We start from the raw sequence: 21,176 nt of genomic DNA on the forward strand, positions 1-21,176 counted from the left end.
TCACGACGACGACCAGGAAGACGTCTTGCCAAATGATGACGGTGGTCCGACTCGTGGCAGCAGAGTGCTGTATGCAAGGGGAAAGGCCACACAGGATAGGCAAATAGCACTTTATGGCATCAGTCACAATGCACAATTCCTACACATTGAGCAAGATCGCCGTAGTGCACAACGTCATGCACTGGACAACTAAAAAATTATGCACAGTGAGCTTACTTCCGGCACGGCCCGACATGTGCGTCACTGTGCTCCATGTGGTGGGACTACAGTTACTCACAGTTTTGCTAGTGTGCTGTGTTTCCGGCTGTAGCTGGCAGTTTACTGCCTCTGATACCCAACGCCTGTGTGGCTGTGTGTCGTGCAGTGGCGGTCTGCATACTTGCAGTTTTGCTAGTCTGCTGTGCTTCCGGCTGTAGCTAGCAGTTTACTGCCTCTGATACCCAACACCTGTGTCGCTGTGTGTCGTGCAGTGGCGGTGTCCGTACTCACAGTTTTGCTAGTGTGCTGTGCTTCCGGCTGTAGCTAGCAGTTTACTGCCTCTGATACCCAACACCTGTGTGGCTGTGTGTCGTGCAGTGGCGGTGTGCATACTCGCAGTTGTGTGCTGTGCTTTGGGCAGTAGGTAGCAGTTTACTCCCTCTGAGATGCAACACCTGTGTGGCTGTGTGTCGTGCAGTGGTGGTCTGCATACTTGCAGTTTTGCTAGTGTGCTGTGCTTCCGGCTGTAGCTAGCAGTTTACTGCCTCTGATACCCAACACCTTTGTCGCTGTGTGACATGCAGTGGGGGTGTGCATACTTGCAGTTTTGCTAGTCTGCTGTGCTTCGGGCTGTAGCTAGCAGTTTACTGCCTCTGAGACGCAACACCTGTGATGCTGTGTGTCGTGTAGTGTGCGTATGCGTACTTGCAGTTTGATAGTGTTCTGTGCTTCCGGCTGTAGCTAGCAGTTTACTGCCTCTGAGACCCAACACCTGTGTGGCTGTGTTTCGTGCGGTGTGGGTACACTTATTTGCAGAATTGCTAGTGTGCTGTGCTTCGGGCTTCAGCTAGCAGTTTGCCGCCTCCAAGACGCAACACCTGTGTGGCTGTGTGGGTATGTATAGCTATAGTCTTCTTGCTTTCTGTTGGCAGTAGATGAATGTAATGCACCGTGCCTCTTGCATGAATAGTGTTTAAAAAAGAAGAGCACTAAGAATGGTTTCACATCATTACAACATTCCAGCATCATAGTGTAATGACATTGTAGCATGCCGTCGCGATGTCATTACTTCATACCGCTAATGCTGTTGTGATTCCTTTCTTGTCATTTCATCGACTTTGTGTCATTTTCAGTATCACTCTCACTGCCTTGCCATTACATATTGTGCTGCTGTCCATGCCGTTGTCTTCGTACCGTGAAATCAGCTCTCATTATTTCATCAGTCAAGCCGTTGCACTCACTGTGCCAGCATCTTCGAGTCAGAATTGTGCAATACCATTTCCATCATTGCCTTTTATCTCATGATGGAACCATTGTCATCCTGATTTTGTCAGCATACCGGGCTCATGATTCCATCATCATGTCATCTCACTGTGTGTGTTAGGCCATTGTCATCATATTATTTCCTACATAGCATCAACATCTCATGGTTGCTGTGCAGTGGTCATAATACCATCATCACCACACCATTGCGTACATCCCATGGTTTCTTTGTTGTCATTAATGCGCTTCATCCACAACTGTCATTCAGTGGTTGCTGTGCTGTCGGCATTGTGACATTCCGGCAGTATCATAACAGTGATGTTGCGGTAGTGGTTCCAGTGTCGCATTTCCCTTGACAGCGTCTTCCCAACTTCGTGTCAACTTTGTTGCACCACTGTAGAGCGAGGTGGTCTATTGCAAGTGTTCGTATGAGTCATTTAGTGTTGAATCGCTAATTTTTGAGGGGCAACATCTTTCCTCAAAAACATAGACGAAAGGCTTGCGTGAAGCAATTTTAACAATGCATGAGACTGGAAGAACAATTTTTCCTAAATGAAAGTGCGACTCATATGTTCATCGCAGGGGAGTAGCCAGGGGGGGGGGGGCTTATGGGGCTTCAGCAACCCCCCCCCCCCCGAAATTTTTTCGCGCTGTCCATGCGCCGTCGACCAAAGCAACCCCCCAGCGCCGGAAATCACTGGATTTTATCAAGAATGTGTTGTTCACGCTCCAAAAAAAAAAAAAAAATATTTCACGTGAACATTGCGAACTCGGGCTGGAGTTTGCAAAAACGCCCATGCATCGGGAGTCATAACGCAAGCAGCCCCATCCGAGCGCAAAGTTTCAAGGGCGTTGTGATTACGAAGCGCATGGATGTCAATTCTGAAAGTTTATGTGCATAAAGGTGTCATAAACTTTTGATGTGAAAGGTGCATTGACATTTCCAAAGTTGTGCTTGAGATATTCAATTGCGGAAGTTGGTGGGTTTAAAGTTGTTATAAAACATTTGACGCCAAAGGTGCATTGACTTTTCTAAAGCCTTAGATGAGAACATACAATGACGCAAGCCAAATCAACACACCATAAGACAAGTTCACAAAGAATGCAGCGAGGTCTGATGAGATGAAGCGTTGTGGTGGTTCATTTGTGCCATCATGTCGCATAAAAATCTCAACATTTTTTTTTCACCTATGCCAAAGCATCCATGACAAGACACTAAAGCCAGCCTCGGTAACTACGTTCTTACTTATTTTTTTCTACTTTGACTTTCATTCGGGAGGACACATTGAGCCTCTTCAATTTTTTTATTCTCGCCACTCTACCTGTGGGCTGCCAGAGCTAGCCAGAGCGCATGCATTTTTCTCCCGTTAATCTGACCACCGCGCAGTGCAATTCAGTGCGCGTTTTGTTTTCTCTGGCCGAGTGGATTTTTTACCTGGCAGAGTTTTGGACGCTTTCTGGCTAACAGACGAAAAAAAGAAACAATGGTCGCTCACCGCCATCCTTGTGAGGACTCGACGGATTACACTGGGTTCGCTTGAGCGCAACCTCTCCGGAAAGTCTTGTCTCGTTGATGTAGGATGCTGAGGAGTATGCGTGTGGTTCTCAGTGGACCAAGAGTCTCACGTTTTCTTCCATATTCATTCGGTATCCACATTAGGTCTCCAAAGAAGGCATTGGATTGTGGCCCCAACATACTCTCCTCTGCGTTTCTTCTATCATTTCGGCATTCCCGCCCCATAAAAGAAAAAAAAATACATTGTTGCGGAGCAGCGAATTGCCGCATGGTGAAAGTTCGATATTGTTACTTCTTCTTTTGTGGAAAGTAATTGGCCACGAGACTCTTCAGTCGCTGGATACTCTTATATTATTGCGACAGCAATTATATGGACACTTCAGGCGCATTCTTGCTGTCGCTGTCGCCATCATGTTCCATTTGAAATCCAAGGGTGATAACATCGTGACCGTGTGCTGCATGCTGTATGTGCGAGTGAAAGCCTAGGGCGGGGGGTGGAATGAGTGAGCCAACGATGGTGGCTTTCAGTCTTGTGTGCACAAAGGAGAAAAGCGGGGAGCAAGCGTGCTGCCTTCCGTCGCACGCAATACATCGGGGGGAGTGGATGTAATGGGGGCGGGATCTAGGATTCTGTGAATCTGTGATTGCGCTACATGTTTATTTACCTTGTTTGACGCATTATGTATAGTGACTTTTTCTTGGACACGTAGATTTATTGGAGACTTGTACGTATATTTAGATATTTTGCGAGGTTTTGTGTACATGTGCAGTGAACTTTCCAGTGACACTTTTTTGCCCTTTATCAAGCATTTGTATATTCCATTGCATCTTTGCATTTCTAATGAATGAGGGCGAGTTAAATGAAAGTGAGCCTACTCACCCCGCGCAAAAATTGTTCGGTCCATTATCTGCGAGGCATGCGCATAGCACACAGGCATCTCTCATTTACAAAAGTGACATGCAGATGTGAGGGTAAATGTTGTTTAATGGTCTCATACACTGGATTGAACGTGGTTGCGTGACATAATTGGACACTTCAGAAGTTGAGCAGCGGGGTGCCGTGAGTGTTTTGACAGCTGAAGGCGTTTCCCAAAAGGAAATTATTCGCCGTATGGCTGCCGTGTACGTTGAACATTGCATTTCATTGGCCACTGTGAACCATTGGAGCAAACGGTTCAAAAAGGACGTGAAAGTTGCAAAGGCAATCCAAGACCGCGCCAAAGCCATCGTGCAATCACCCCCAACACAAGTGCGGAGGATAAACATAGATGAACTGGCAGAGCGTGTAAACATCAGTCGGGGTTCGGTTCACACCATAGTTCATCAATGTCTCGGTCATCGGCTATTGCGTGTGCAATGGATGCCGAAGACTTTGAACCACTGCCAGAAGAAGGTTCCGCACTGCCTTGACTCATCTGATCTGGTATCACAATGAGGGTGACGGCTTCTTGCCTGCATTTGTGATCGGGGACGAACCATGGTGCCACTATTACGAGCCTTAAAGGGACACTAAAGCGAAACAATAAATAAGTATAGACTAATGCAGCATTGTTTGAGAACCCTGCAGGCAGTCATTTCAAAAAGATAGTTTGATTATTAGATGAGAAAATGAAGTTCCAAGTATCAGTATTTGAATTTAGCGCCGAAAACCCAGCGCCTGTACGTCAGCGTGACGTCAGGGATTCCAAACTATGTTTTCGCATTTGGGCCGCGTTGGCTGAATAAAGCTTCCCGAAACTTGCCATGTTTAATATTTGGTTCCTTTAGAACACAATGTAGTCAATCTGTACCGCTATATATAATTGGTAGGCCCTAGAAGATGCCACCAAAATCCAAGACGTCACAGCCCCCAGATGCGGGAACTTAAGTAGGCGTCGCCACCTGTATTTCGTTGTTGCGCTTTTTCTGGCTTACCAAACGTCTTATCGTTGTAAGAGTGGTGTTTTTGGTATTGTAGAACGGTAATTTACTGATGCAGAAGAAATCATTTTTCCCTTTAGTGTCCCTTTAAACACGAAAGCAAAGCTTACAGTGGAAACATTCGAACTCACCGCCCCCAAAGATAGCAAAGGCCGTCATTTCCGCTGGAAAGGTGTTGTTTACTATTTTTTTTCTCGATCGTCAGGGGCCATTACTGATAAAATTTTCTAAAGCCCGAGAAACTATCAATCCTTTCCCATATTGTGAAACGCTGGATTGGCTGCCCGTCGCAATCAAGAACAAACGACGTGGAAAATTGACGAATGGGGTCATCTTGTTCCACGACTTGGCTATGGTGTTGGGCTGTTGAGCACGAGGTGGCGGAATCGAATCCCGGCCACGGTGGCTGTATAGACGAGAAAACCATGGCCAGGCGGCGCTACTGCGCCTCTCCTGACAGCGCCCCAATGTGGAAACGCTAAGCAGCGCGGTCGCGTCGTGGCGTAGTCTCCGCTTCGTTTACGTTGTGCCGTCCGCGCTTTTCTTCGCTGGTCTTTCTCACGGCGCTCCGTTTCTGACGGTGGCAGATCGCCTGCTTGCGCAACAGCGATGCAAAGATTGCCGTGCGGTTTCAAGAAGGTTGCCGACGCCGACAGCTTTTTTTCGTGGCGGCAACCTCACGATAGGGGAGCGTCTGCTTTCGAACGTGTACGGCGTTGAACAAATTGTGCATGGTGATGTGAGAGTGAAAGCCAAGTGCGTGTCACAGGTGTCCGACAAGATCGTAGACGACGTCGAGTTAGAGGTACGCGCCATGTTCAGAAATTTAGCCACTTTTATTTCAATTACAGCATAAGTCACACTGGCAGCAGGAAATTCTGTTGTCATACTACTCGATGACTGCAGATCCATTGGGCTGCTTCTTGACGGTTCCGTCACTTCTAAAAGGCATGTTCTGGAGTCTGTTTCACACGTGTCTTGTTGCTGCTCAAGAGCTGTGTCGCTGCAGTACGAAAGCACATGTCCCGGTGGTGCTGACTGCTGAGAAGACTGTTATGAGTGCCATTGGTCTGTTTGGCGCCGCTTCCATCTGCATCGCAAATAAATGAAACAGTATGTGTGCCTATTTGTTGTGGGGATTAAACTACTCCCAATAATATGTTTGCAAAGGTAACGTTCCTGTGATTGTGTGCATATATTATTCTACAAGAGTGGTACCACTACAAGTTATGATACTTGCACACTTAGATACTTAGAAAGCATGTGCAAACAACAAACATAACGCGCACGTCTCGAGCGGCTGCTTTCCGATCTGCCGCTTCCCGACGCACGCGACGACCGCGGCTTGCATTAAATACGGTCTGCTACCACACAAAAGTAGCGCGCGGCCCCTTTCGTTACCTGCACAACTAGTAATTTAAGTTGCGGCGTTTGGAAAAGGGAAATAATTCTCTTGAGCTCGTCCATGCCGATCGCGAGGGAAGGCACAGTGCAATCAAATAAATTCGGGGGTTCTAAGAGCCAAAACCATGCCAAAACCACGAAATCATTATGAGGCCCGCTGTAATGGGGAGTCTCAGGAATAATTTTAACCTCTGGGGGTTCTTTAACATGCACAAAAATCAAAGCACACGGTAACAAGGGTGTTCTTGCATTTTGCCCCTATCGAAATGCGGCCGCCGTGGCTGGGAATCGAGCACGCGTCGTAGAGCTTAGCGGCGCAACACGCATGCATTTACCGCTAACAAACGGCGGATGCCACCACAACGCGACACGACTAAACAAACGGCCGTGCACTAAAAACAGGCATATGACTATTCCGCTTTCAAGATATTACACGCGAATGCGAAAGTATGAGACTTGACTCGGCGCACTGCAGTTATCCATGCTTGTCGTCTGTCCTTCTCGTACCACTTCCCCGGAAATCTGTAGAACTTCACGGGCGGCGTACGACCTTTCGTGTTTTCGAGGCTGCTGCGGCAATCAACAGCACATCAGTATTGCGTGCCACCTTTCCTGGCTGATGAGGTCGCACTCGGCATCGCAAAAACCACGCGCACGAGCGCTCCCGCCGTACAGAACACGGGCGCGTGCTAGCGCAGCGACCACCCTCGAAACTTCCATCGGTCCGCTAGGGGAGCATTCGGCGCTTGTGCCGCGCGGGCAAACTTTAGGTTGCCTCGTCTATACCAACTTCGTTTCCCTGTTTGACACTGCACGCCAGCTGGTCTCAAATGCAGTCAGAAGCAAACACCCTGACAATCGCGTCGCCGCTGGCGTTCCACCTCGGCTGCTACCAAAACTGGGACTCTCACAGGCCGATAGCGCCCTTTTAATCCGCATTGGCTGCTTCAACACAGCGGAGCGGATCTCTCGCCATTCAGGCGCAGTCAGTTCCGTTTGCCAGAACTGAACTGCTGGCGTTGATGAAACTCTCGCAAACATCCTTCTAGACTGCGCGGCTTACAGCTCAGCTCGAGAAACCCTAATCGCCTCCTATCGACGCATAAGACTCCCCACAGCCCGTCCTGAGGACTGTCTAGTTCCTAGGGATTTTTCGGCTTTACTCAAAAGAGCCTTCCCAGCTCTCATTGAGTTCTTTGAGTCCTCGAACATTTACTCGCGGCCATAGGCCCCGTTTAATGCTTCTTTTTGTTTGTTTTTCTTCGCGGCCTAACGCTCGTCCCCCTCTTCCATCTTTATTTCTCTTCACTCTTTTATTCCCCTTCCCCCGTGCAGTACTGTTGAGGTGACATCCTAAGCGAGAGACAGTTACGGTAGTGCACTTATCTCTTCTTTTCCCACTTCAAAGTCACTTACTATTACTGCTCTCCAGACGTTTGCCCTCTAGATTTCTTCTTCTGGGGATACGTGAAGAATGTTGTTTACGCCACTGAACCTGCCACTGTGGAAGACCTCAAAGCAAGGATCACTGCTGCATGTGCTGCAATTCTCAAGCGAGTATTTAAATGCATGAAAGATAGGTTGATGATGTGTGTTGCCACGAATGGCCATCGTTTTGAACAGTTCCTTTAAAGGCATGTGATTGGAACAACACTTTGTGTGTATGTGTGTGTGAAATACGTATAAGCCTGCTAACAAGTAGCTTGCTGAGCAGTGGCTTCCAGCACTAAAGCTTTGTTGAGTGCATTAAACTCCGGGTTCATTGAGCAGGTTGTCTTTGCTGCAGTAGTAGTATTCCTTTCTTTTTTTCCCCTTCACTTGGTGAGTTATGTTCATATCTGTTTCAGTTTGCGCGTTTTCATTTACACAACTCGCGCTCACGCGTTCGAGATAGCTTTCCCGGAGAAAGTGAATTTTGATTAAACGTCGTTTTCATCCACAGCCTGAAACGGCATTTCGTCGGTGGAAGTGCATGGACACACACGTGGCGCCAAACGGAATGACGAAGTAAATTTAGCGGCCCGCCGGCATTGAAGCGCTAGGCCAAACCCGCAGACAGCAAGCGGATAACGAAAGCATAACGAAAGCTACTTGCGGCGCCGGACCAGCGGTGACCTCAGAGACGTGACGAAAGGGAGAGGGGGGAGGGGGGGGCGGCGCATTGACGACACAGACGCACTTTTTCCAGCCAGTTTCGGTTTCAAGGAACCTGCCAAGCGGAATTAATCGTTCGCGTAGCTCCCAAATGAACTCCGCTATTCAAAATTTGATTGCTAGTATAGGTAGTGTCGGGGATGGGCCCCAAAGTACTGGTTTGCTGTAGCCACCTATCGTTGATAATTAGAAATTAGTTAATTTAGCGTAACTTCGCTAATTGTCCACGTAAGTGCGGAAATTGCTCTGTATGAGGCCGCCAATCCATACACTCGAAAGGTAAACATAACGTTACCGTGATTTACGTTTTTCTAATCTTAAAAATTTGGTGCAGCTAAAAAAAACCCTGTATACACAAAACAAACAAAGGTAATACGACGGGATAAAACCAAAGGAAGCGGCCACACTGTCGCGCACACTTTGAGCGTTGCCAGTTCGAAGATATTACAACAGACCAATTAATAGTTGTTTTCTAGTGCATAGATTCCTAAACAAAATTACACCCTTTTGCTCGTATCTTGCCACACAACAATAATCGTCATCTTTCTCGTCCGCATTTCCTTTCTTAAACGCTGTGAGCCCAGCCCTTCCAAGTCACGAACGGCATGCGCGTTATCACCATGAGAGCATTATCGACAGGAAAGTAGCGAGCACAGCGTTTTCAAGAAAGGAAACGCAAGCAAGACAGATGACGATTATTCTTGTGTGGCAAGATACGACCCAAAGAGTGTAAATTTGTTTAAGAACGTACTCCCGATTACGTCTTTGCCAGTACAAACAGAAATTTTCCTTGTTATCGCACTTTCTATAGAACGAACACAGTGACTAGTGATGCATTAAGTAACTGAACGGGCCAGTCGAAACGAAAACGAGTAGGCGTCATCATTGTAGGGTGACGACATCTCTTTCCCCCACCGAAACGAAAACGTGCGGAGTCGGCCTTTTCCCGCCAAAGCCGAAGTAGCTGGCCCGGTCAACGAGTTCAAGGTCAGGCGTAACACTGGCGCCTTCCTTCAAACTCTTCGTGCGACTAGCGAAGCGGCAGATCTCGTGGCTCAAGTTAACCAATAAGACAACGCCTGCACACGGCACTTAAGAGCCAGGCCGGTGATTTGGCGCGCACTCGGTGCTCGCAGAAGCGGCGGAGACGCCGGGCCTGGCGGTCGCTACTAACCCTCTCTCCCCTTGTGTGACTATGGTCTCGCCAAAGTAACGTTGGGTCTCGCGGAGGGATAAATTTGCCGCGCAACGGTTGCGTCATTTGGTCGTGGACCGGTTGGACGATTCGACAAGACAAGCTGCTTCCTGTTCTTCGGCAGCTTACGTATCGATGTGTTCCAAAACTCTTGTCTTCCTTGTGGTGTTCGTCGACGAAACTTTGAGGGTATGTTGTGCGGAGTTGGGACGGCTGCCCGGGGAAACAATGCGGTTCGTCGGTGCAAACCTTGAGAACGCACAGCAGGGCTTCTAAATGTGAGTACATATGAAATATGTTCACTGCTCTATTCATTGTCTCTTCGAGTTATAAAGAGCATAATTTTAAGCACTTAAATAAAGAAGCTATTGCCCTTTTGTCATCTCTCCGAACTCGCGCCCAATTGTTCGTGCTTCATCTAAACAAGAGGCGGGTATTGTAGCGGTTTTCGTAATTGTGCACGACCTCAGCGAACATAGAGTAAGACCTTGTTGAGTTGACCAGCTGATGCTCGACGCCGGGCCCATTACCCTCGCGAGCTCGAGCGTGAAACTGGAGACGTACCGGAATCATCTGCCTCGCCGCCATTTTTGCCGGTTTCGTGGGGAGGGAGGGTGCCGTATTGTTTCGGAGCAGCTGTTTCGCGGTGTTCCTCTGCTGCAGGCTTCCCGACTTTCTAAAATATTTATTATTGCGAAAGCAATAGATAGTTTTAGTTGCACGTACAGTCGAGCGCGATTTGGAGGTTATCGCGCGAGGGTTAGCCAGCCCAGCACTCCAGGCACCTGGCGGCCGGTTTCGGGACAGGAAAAATCATGATTTCGCATTCTTCTCTCCATCGTTAGCTGTTACATACAACAACCATCACTCCGCGACAAACTCACCGCCCTTTCTCTGTATTCTACGCTTTCTATTTGTTGCGATAAAGTGTGGACTTGGTTACCTCGTATCTTCGCGGGCTTAAGCTAATGTTCCTGGTCACCCATTCTTCCTGGCTCAGCAGCAATGACGTTATATAGGCTAGACACAGCTTCGTAACGTCCAATTTCAGATAATACCGAAGAATACGTCGTGCGCACTGCGATCACTGCCTGTTCGCAGAACCAAAAAAAGAAAAAGAAACTGATAGCCCAGCAGGGAGTGACGGCTGCTGTAGGAACAGCAGAAAGAGTGAGGGAAGCAGCCGGATACTTCCCTCGCCTCGGCAGAGAATTCTTGGCCATGGCGCTGTTCGCGTTCTCGGTCGACGCTCGCGCGATAACCTTCAAATCGCGCTCGACTGTACGTAGAGGCTTTGCGTACGTAGAGCTTCTACGTGTAAGCAGTGCGCATGCGTAGAACGTAGCGGCCGCGCGCTAGTCTCACGGACGTACGTGCGATTCAATTCTTTGCGTGCGTTTGTTGCCCACGTAGACAGCTTCGCGCGGGAGTTCCGCGAGATCACGAACAAGCGATAGCGGGCCGTGCACGCGAAGACCGCTTGCATCGAAACACGGTGACAGGATTGAATTGGCTACCGGCGGGTTCACATTTCCCGATAGATGGAGCTACGTGGTCCCTCTTGGGGCGCGTCGCGTACGTGTAGCTAAAAGCGTTTCAGATAGCGTGCACGTAAGGTTTGTAGGCTCTTCACGTTTGCGTACGTGAAGTCTCCACGTACGTGTAACTAAAGCTGTCTAATACTACGCCAGGTCTAACCGCTCGTCGCGTATGCTGTGGCCACGCCGTGGCTCCCCCAGAGCCGGCGCGGCGCTTAGCAGCTGGTGTAACGTCAGCTCTCTCCGTTGCTATGACGACGCGTGACGTCGGCTTGCTTCCCGCTCGTGGCGTGTACAGTGGCCCCCGAGCATGCGTCGCGCCTAGGTGGTCTCTCCGTTGATATGACGACAACCTCGCCTTGCGCTCGCTCGGTGGCGGCTTCACTGGGATATATAGCGGTGCGCTACGCGTTGGTTGATTAATCTCGCCATGGAAATTACCGACGAAGAGTCTATATCTGAATCTAGTTGATCTACTGCTTCGAAACGGTTAAATTATAAGGCGAAAGCTAAGCAAGCTAGGAAGAATGAGAGAAAGGTTACAACGTGCCCAGGAAACTTTGCTTTCGCAATTCAACCAGGTTTACCCAGAGCTAAGCCACAGCCAATTTTTTTTCTCCTTGTTAATAAATGACGGCTATGGATGTCTGTGAAATGGTCTGTTATTTATTTTGGTTACTTGATGTAAGCCCTAAGTGCAGGCAATACCGGAAGGGTGAGCTCGTTTGCGTTTTGCAACCACGTGCTGCGTTTTGCGTTTATACTGTGGTCAGCGATAATTTCCATACCCAGCCTGTCACTCGTTAGATTTTTCAGAAATTTTCTGACGTCTCTTGTACATTGCACTCGACGAATATTTCAGCAATAGCTGCGATATTGTTTACATGTAGGTTTGATTCTGGGTCTGAATCTCTTGTTGTATGTTAGTGAAATTTGCTGACGTGTTTTGTAGTACATGGCCATTTTACAAGTTTTACTTTCCGCACTCCACGTAGAAGTTGAAGCCATACGTACTTCATTTTCAACTGCACTGCTTGCGCATATTCATTATAGGCTCGGGAGAGCTTGCGACGGATTTTGTGGTGTATGCTAGTTTCTTAACATGCATTGGGGCTTCTTTTAACTTATGTTTAAGAAGTCCGAGAGTATGGTTAGTGGAGGCAAGGTAGCAAGGGTGAGTGAGTGAAGAAACTTTGTTATGAATGCCTGCAGAACGGTTAGCCTTCCCCTTTTAGGGAGGCGTCACCGTGACGCGGCCATGACGTCTTCGCGGTGTGTGGCGCCTCTACTTCGGCCGCGGCCGCACTACTTCCTTTGGTCGACTGCGCCTGCCCCTCTTTTGGGGTGGCAGCCTCCCTCCGGTTTCGCTAGGTCGTTGCCTTTCGAGGGCTGCCGAGATCTGCTGGATCGACGGACTGGGCTTGGACATCCTGGTCATAGCACCTCGTTGCGGCCTCGAGCCGCGGTGGGATCGTTGTTATCGTTACAGCTTCGTGCGGATTTTTAGCACAGTCCCAAAGGTAAAAAAAACTATACAGATCCCACGCACTGTGGGAATCGATGAAAGCAAAGCTTTCCGTGCCGGATTCTTTGATTTGTGATGTTTACGGCTAAAGCTTCATTTATTCAATGTTTAGGCTAACACGAGAGTGGTGAGTTGATGTTAAACGTTACCTTGCCCGCACCACTGCTATTTTTCTGCGTAGTACACAGAACACACAGGGAGGGGTGTTTGCTTGACGCGTAGTTGTGCGCCATATTTTATAACTTCTGAGAGGGTAGAGCGTTGCCATTTTTCTCACATGGCACGCATTGTGGCAGAAGTATTAAAATCGAATTGGATTATGGGGGCTGTACTTTAATCCAAAACCACACTCGGATTATGAGGCAATTAAGCCGTAGTGGCAGACTCCGGATTAATTTTGACACTGTGATGTTCTTTAAGATATGTCCCAAAATCTAAGTGCACGTGAGTTTTCTATTTCGCCCCCGTCGAAATACGGCTGCCGCGATTGGGACCACATCCGGCTACGACCTCTAGCATTGCAATAGCCGCGCAGCTACCGCGGTGGGCTCAGAACTGTTGATTTGACGGTCGACCGCTCCCAGACCCTGCAGTGGGCTTTAATTAATGCGGCTGTGCTTAAGCACGCCCTGCGTAATTTGTCCGCTTGACATATCTGCATGGCGTTTGTTTTTCAGAAATAGCAGCAACGTACTGCACCGTATCTTGAACTTAAGCGTATCCTGTTTCCCCGCAACTGCTGTCGTGTAGTAGTGGTGCTTCCCAGTGTGTCTATCAACCGGGAAAACCGGGAATTCTCAGGGATTTTGAGTAGTCTGGAAAAACTCATGGACAACTCATGGAATTTGTGCCGCTATCAGGGAAAATTAGCTGCAATTTTATTGAAAGGGTCGAAAGTAATGCTGGCTCGAGTAACAGTCAGGAATCGTAATGAATCGTCTTTGACGTCCTGTCGTCGGCTGGAGAGCTGCCAGTGTACAGTCAACGACCGACTTTCCGTATTCCCGACAATTTGGACGGCTTCACGGCACCACCACGTACCCCACAGAGTCAATGTATCAGAACGTTTGATATTTTTGACGCAACAACTCTTCGCCGTCCGATTTTCCGGACGTTTTGCCGTGACCGCAGGTCCGAAACGGCATTAATCAAAGCCACCACGTACCTCTGCCATTTTCATTACCTCGCCGCCTCGAACCGGCGCTCTCGCACGCAGATCCGCTGGCAGCCGTAACCACCACTGCGGTGACGTTCGCTATGCAGCTTCTTGCCGTTGGGTGTTGTGTATTTTATTGAAAGAATTCGCTGCTGTCAGCAATGGCACGGGCTCCGCCTTTGCGGCCCTCGCGATTGGCTTAGGAGCTTGGAAAGCACGCGTTGTATAATGCCGGTTCCCGAAAGTCAGCTTCGCCTCTGTACTGAAATGTTACTTGGTGTAGCATACGCAAAAGTATTGCAGTGAAGCGTAACAAGCGTGGAAAGGGGCTATTGCCACGGTACACAGTATGTATTCCTTAATTATACACGCGTGCACCCATATGTCTAATACGTGCACGTGTATCGAGATGCCTTCAAGGTGTTTTCGAATGTGCCTGTGGCGGTTTGAGCCCTCAAGGCCAGCGAATGACATGCAATTATTTTTTCCAACTGGCCGATTTTTCGGACGTTTTCGAGCCCCCTAGGGAGTTAGAAAAATCGCACGTGGAGTGTGCAACTGACCAAGAAGATGCATCAAATGGTCCGTGGGACGAAGGAGTGGCGGAAGGAGGACAAGAACTGGAAGGACCTACGCATTGAGAAATGAACGGGAAAGGAAGCGTGCTGCCGCCGTTTTGAAGGAGCTCGAGCTCAAAAAACAAACTGTTGGCTGATGCTGAGATGCAGGTGTCCTTCATCGAAACCAAAATAAACTCTTTAAAGCAGTGAAACATAACACTAAGGCATCGTGCGCAGGCTGAGAGTATGTCAGGGCAGTTGAGGTTCACTTAATTACGAGCTGTTGAGAGAGAGTCTCAATTGTGACAAAGTTCGGGCCTCATAACCCATGAGCTTGCTATCAGTTGATAGAAATAGCTCATATTCGAAAATATTTGCTTCTGTATGCATCTCCTTTTTATTCGTTTTTGAGAGTGTCCGACTCGATTTGAAATTTTTTTAGAAGACACTTTATTTGCTGTGCATTTTACTAACTCCTCCCTTCGATTCTCTTCTTGAATAACATAAACACTACTCCTTAGTATTCACATTGGCATAAGTTTTTTTTTTTATTTTCTTCATATGCTTACTAGAGAGTGACAGCATCGGGTGATATGGCTTCAGCCTGTCTTGACATAAAACAGTTCTGAATCACTCAGGGAATTTTGCAAAGGCACTCGGGGAAAATCTGGAATACTCAGGGAACTTGGGAATGCCAACTTGGTAGACACCCTGTTTCCTTGCCTTCACACATCACCTCCCCCCTCTTTTATATTGGAACTGCCTCTTCTCCCTCTCCTCCTCTCTACAGTTCTATCTGTGTCCCATCTGGCCATGCACGGTAGTAGAAAGGGAAGCGCTGTAGTTTCTGCAGTGCTTCTGCGGGGAGTCACGGATAATTACAGCTGTCAAGCAGCTAAAGTGACGACGGCCATGGAGCTCCAGAGGGCATTGTGCACATTCAACCTGTTGGGGGGAAAACGAGTTCCTCCCATCGCCTTTTCTCTCTTACTTGCGCTGTCATCCATATACACCCTCTGAACTCATAGTCGCTCATAGCACTTCCGGGCGACGAGCGATGTATTATAGATTTCCATAACTGAGCAATCGATCGAAAAGAATGTCCGACCTGTTCGCGCGATGGCTCGTTTTGTCGCTCAAAACCGTCGCTCTGATGGTGTTTGGGCTTGATACCAAAGTACTTGTAAGTTGTGGCGAGTTCTACACAGCATTGTTATCGAGGGAGTAGGTGGTCTATTAGTGAAAGACATCAGTTTAGTTTTGGAAATATTTAATGGCACTAACAAATTAGAGCACCATGCACATATCACTTCTAGGCCAGTTTTTACTAAGTGGCTATGAGTGTTACTTGTTGCACATTGATACAATATACAATCATCTGCAAATAGTCTGATTTTGTTCCTCACGTACCTGGGTAAATCATTAATATAGATTGGAGAGAGTAAAGGTCCAAGTACGCTGCCTTGTGGTACTCCAGACGTAATATCAGCATAAGATGAGGTAGAATTGTTAACTGATGTAAACTTAATTCTAGATGAGAGCAGATTGATGATCCATGCAATTATATTAGAGTGAATGTTAAGTTGTAAAAATTCAACAACCTAGTGTCTGGAATGCGATCAAATGCCTTAGAAAAATATAAAAGTATTGCATCAACTTGAAACCCAGCGTGTATGTCGTTAATAAAACCGGGAAGTAGGGCGTCACATGAGTAGCCCTCGCAAAAACTGTGCTGATGCTTGAAAATAATGCTATGCTCTTCAAGGAAGTTGATGAGTTGACAGTGTATGATATGTTCAAGTAATTTACGAGTAGTGCTGGTTAAGGAGATTGGACAATAATTAAGTGGAGAAACACAATCGCCTCATTTGAAAATTGGTATTATTACAGCGAAGCGGTATACCTCTACCGTCCAATGAAATGTTCGTGTTGGCGTGGTAAGCAAAAAACTCCCCATACATGGGCCGATCCCGGAGATAGTGCAATGCCGGGCCGACCCGCAGCAGAGGTTAAGCAGGTGTTATCCAAGCACATTCTCCCGTGAACTGGCCTTCCTCCACGTACGACGGGTGCACCACATCCATTGTGGCTTTTGAGTCGCGAAGTACCCGACACGGTTTGCCGTTTACCATGAGGTCTCGATTGTACGGTTCTAGCAATTTCAGATTTTCCTCATTGCTACTTAGTGACATCAACACTAGTTTGGGATTTTTGCACCCCATGGAGATATGCCCCGTTTCTTAGCAGTTGTAGCAAACTACTTGTTTCTTTGCCTCAAAAGCTTTTTTTTCTTTTGCCTTTCTGCCCTCTGGTCGGGTGACTCCTCCTTTCCTGAACGAAAAAACCAGTCAAAAACACAAAGGACAAGAGAAGAAGTTCACGACACAACGACTGGGGGAGTACAAGTATGTACCAACTGGCCCAGATTTCAACCCTTCTGCAAAGCATTTCTTCTTCCCTGGGCGTCTTTCTAAATGTTCGTACTCCCCCAGTCGGAAAATATACAAACTAGCCATAGGACTACCGATCAGCACCAGCACGGACAAGTTGCTGCAATTAGGCCTACACAACACTATAGATGAGCTCATTGAAGCGCAATGTACGGCACAATATGAACGCCTCTCTAAGACTAGAGCAGGCAGACACATCCTAGAGAGATTAGACATAGGTTACCACACACAGCATGGTGTCAAGGTGGACATCCCGAGAGATACAAAGGAAAGATTGGTAATACCTCCCTTACCAAAGAACATGCACCCAGAACACAATGAGGACAGAAGAAAGAACAGAGCGATGCAAATACAGAAGAAATTCGGCAGCGACAAGGACGCAGTGTTCGTAGACGCGGCTCGATACAGTCACAGACGGGGATTTACGGCAGCCGTAATCGATAGGGATGAACGGTGCAAGACAGCGCAACGATACGCCCCTCAAGTAACGAGATAGCTGAAGAAGTAGCCATAGCGCTCGCAGCAGCTCAGACTAACGCAACCGTGATAGTCAGCGACTCTCAGACGGCAATAAGAAACTTTGCCAACGGCCGAATCTCCCCGGAGGCACTACGAATTCTTCTTGCAGGAGGGCAAAATTACAAAAGAAAGATATATATCACCTGGACACCCGCTCACACCCTCGCGGAGGACGGCAACAACGAGGCGGCACACGACGCGGCTCGAGGGCTTACGGACCGAGCCGCAGTCAAGTGACGCCCCGACACCCTCCGGACGTGACGGTGCGGTAAATGAGTGGGAGTGGGAGGACAGAATGACAACATATAATGACATTACGAAACATTATAGGCAGAGGTGCATATTCCCGCGACCTCACGCAAAATTGACAAAAAAGCAGTCTGTCGCATGGCGGCAGTTACAAACTAGGACGTACCCGAATCCTGCGCTCTCGCACATCATATATCCGGATGTATATCCTACCGACAAATGCAGAACATGTGAATCCAGAGCCACTCTGGAGCATATATTATGGGAATGCCGAGGGCTAAATAGCAATAAAGAAAACGCGGTCTCTAGCAGCAGCCTTCGCACGCGCTGGGAAGCCGCGCTGCTCAGCCCCGCCCTCGAAGATCAATTATGGGCCGTCCAGTGGGCCGAGGATGCCGCCAGGACCCAAGAACTCCTGGCCGTCACCTAGGCGGGCCCTTTGGCCCTCCCCACCAACTCGCAGGGCACACAATAAAGTTCTTTCCTCCTCCTCCTCCTCCCCCAGTCGTTGTGTCGTGAACTTCTTCTCTTGTCATTTGTGTTTTTGACTGGTTTTTTCGTTCAAGTATGTACCAACTGACCCAGATTTCAACCCTTCTCCTCCTTTCCCTTGCTGTTCTTGTCACTATTTTTCACCGAATCTGACCTTTCCTTTGATTTGTACTGACTTAACTCTGACCATCGCTCTGGCTTGACGGGACTGTATTTATTCCTCTCCTTAGGAGCTTCTTCGCCTTCGAACGCACGGCGAGTTACATACCCCTTAGCGAGATCAGCCGCTCTCGTGAGTGTCCGCACCTGGCTTATCCTGGACCCAATACTTGGATGTTTTCGGGCGGCTGGCGGAAGAACTGTTCTAATGCAACGTACTGCATTGTCTTTTCTGTGTCGCCGAGTGCACTCTCTTCTCTGAGCCATTCTTTCAGGCTTACCTCCAAAGTGTATGCGAAATCTGAGTATGACTCACTTTTGCTTTTCTCGAGTTCCCTGAATTTTCGCCTGAATGCTTCTGCTGATAATCTATACTTTATAAGCCGACTCGCTTTGAATTTATCAGTCCTCTGCTTCTTTCCCCATGCGGGCAATGATATCAGCTACCTCACGTGGCAGCAACTTAATAAGTGTTGCGGCCGCATGCTTCTCGCAAATTTTGCCTTCTCACCTGCGCGCTCAAACTGCGCTAGAAAAAGACCTATCTCCCCTACTACTGTGTCGGATGCCATCAAGTCTCATTCTGCACTCGCTTTCTCGTGCCTCTGTGCTAGGTCTTTCAGTATTTTCAGCCTTCAGAAACTCAATATCTAGGCGCCTCATTTCGAGTGTGTCGCGTGCAGCACGGTCGCGCTCTTCTTTAGCCTCAAATGCTGCCCGCTCGAGCTCTTTTTCTTCTAGGCGCTTACGCTCTTCCTCCTTACGTGTAGTGCTCTACAGGCATTCCTTCAGTTCGTCGTCTGCCCCGATTGCTTCGATCACCTCAATGATCTCTGGCTTTCTCTTCGATTCGACAGTTTGGAGGCTCAACTCTGTGGCCAAGTTAAACAACTTCAGCTTGTTTAGTGTGTTCAAGTTCACGGCTGGCTTTAGTGCCGCTAAATGTTCACCCTATAACAACCTGAACATACTCAAAACTTCCGTCAATGGTTAAAGAAAAATCCCTGCTTTGTACTTCCCCAAAAATATGTAAAGCCAAGTGATATCTTGGTGAAAAGCCATGCACTCACCATATGCAGTCATCAATCCTGACACCTTCCTTCGCAAGCTGTCACCAGGACAAAGAGGAAAGTCTCTTAGATGTCATCCAGTGTTGGGCAGATGAGCAAGATTGCAAAACAGTTGAATTTATTCCTGGCAAGCCAACTGCCTCTGTCCAGAGAAATTTGGGCAACGCTCACACGGAATGAACTGCCTTAGCATTTCACACATGCATTTGGTTTTTGCCGCTTGTGCACTGCATTGTGTACGAACCACGCACTGGTGCGTTTATGCTAACAATGAGGCGACAGGTAGATGCACATACAGGACTAACAGAAATACTCTGAAATATTGAGGTAAAAAAGATCTTAATGTAAGGCTTTTGCACAGAAGTTTTGTAGAGAAGAGTAACAGTGTTTCATAAAGCCATGGCTTTGCTGCGGTAGCAATTTCACCAACATAGAATATGGCCATGACTTTAAAAAAAACAGTAAGAAGTTCCTGCAGACAAATTCTGCACAAACCACATTGATGGACCCTAGGAAGAGCACAACTTTGCAAGTGATTTGACGATGCAGATGACAGGCAGAATCGTTCCAATGCCATGAAAAAAATCCAGCACTTGCATTGTACCAAGTTAAAAAAAAATGGAGTAGTTGCCTCTAGTTCACGAAACATGCCTTGGCGTTGCACAGCAAATTCCTAAAGTTCCACCAGACACACACACGCACAACCAAGCAGCCTCCTATGCCTGTACAGTCTCCAGATCATAGCAGCAGCGGTTTACGATGGAATGGCCTCCACTTATTCTGCATAAAAATAAAAGTGCACAATGATAAAAAAAACGGGAGATTTAGCTAAACGCGCGTACAAGCTTGCTTTGTCGACAATGATCAAGCCATTGCACAATCAACATCCATTTCATTTGAGTGGCGACCTGAAGGGCCCAGTAATGCTGTAGACAGCTAGTTTTAGCTTTAAAAAGGCACTTTTGCAATCAAATCAGATCCAAAAATGTGGTGACGCTTGGGAAATGTGTATGCACAGTACTATAGTGCATCACCCAGGTCTCCCAATCCTTTCTTATCTAGTGTGTGTCACCTACATTCACTTTACTCAGGTACGGCTGTGCTGTGAAGATAGTTACCCATGGGGGAGCTTCCTGTTTATACAGCAGAAGCGATACTATCTATAGAGATCAAACTTCAATGGTCCCAGATAACTAGAATGCAAACATACTAATCCACAAAAAGGGAGATGTTAAAGAATCGAAAAACTATAGGCCCATTAGCTTACTCCCAGTATTATGTAAAATATTCACCAAGATAACTCGCAATAAAATAAGGGCAACTCTAAACTGTTCCCAATGAAGGGAACAGGCTGGCTTCAGGAAGGGATACTCTACAATGGATAACATCCATGTCATTGATCAGGTAATATAGAAATCCGCAGAGTATGATCAACTTCTCTATATGGCTTTCATAGATTACGAAAATGCATTTGATTCAGTAGAGATAACAGCAGTCATAGAGGCATTACGTAATCAAGGAGTACTGAACGCTTACGTAAATATATTGGAAACTCTATAGGCGCCTTTATTCTCCACAAGAAAAACAGGGAGATACCTATAAAGAAAGAGGCCAGACAAGTAGACGCAATCTCTCCTATGCTGTTCACTGCGTCCTTGGAAGAAGTATCCAAGCTATTAATTTGGGCAGGTTCAGGAGTAAGGATCGGCTGTGAGTATCTGAGCAACCTTTGGTTTGCAGATCACATTTTGTTCAGCAACACTGGAGTTGACTTAGAACAAATGATTGTGGACCTGAACAGAGAGAGT

General features: G+C 47.6%; 1 long non-coding RNA gene across 1 annotated transcript in view; it reads left to right on the forward strand.

The window, feature by feature from the left end:
• Positions 1 to 9,224: 9,224 nt before the first annotated feature.
• The window catches only part of LOC135909217 (uncharacterized), a 112,539-nt gene continuing 100,587 nt past the window's right edge, over positions 9,225 to 21,176 (forward strand). Inside the window, exon 1 of the long non-coding RNA XR_011514744.1 lies at positions 9,225 to 9,928. This is a non-coding gene — a long non-coding RNA (uncharacterized lncRNA). The remainder of the gene's footprint in view (positions 9,929 to 21,176) is intronic.

This window comes from Dermacentor albipictus, chromosome 5 (genome assembly GCF_038994185.2).
Source record: "Dermacentor albipictus isolate Rhodes 1998 colony chromosome 5, USDA_Dalb.pri_finalv2, whole genome shotgun sequence".
Taxonomy (NCBI): Eukaryota; Metazoa; Arthropoda; class Arachnida; order Ixodida; family Ixodidae; genus Dermacentor; species Dermacentor albipictus.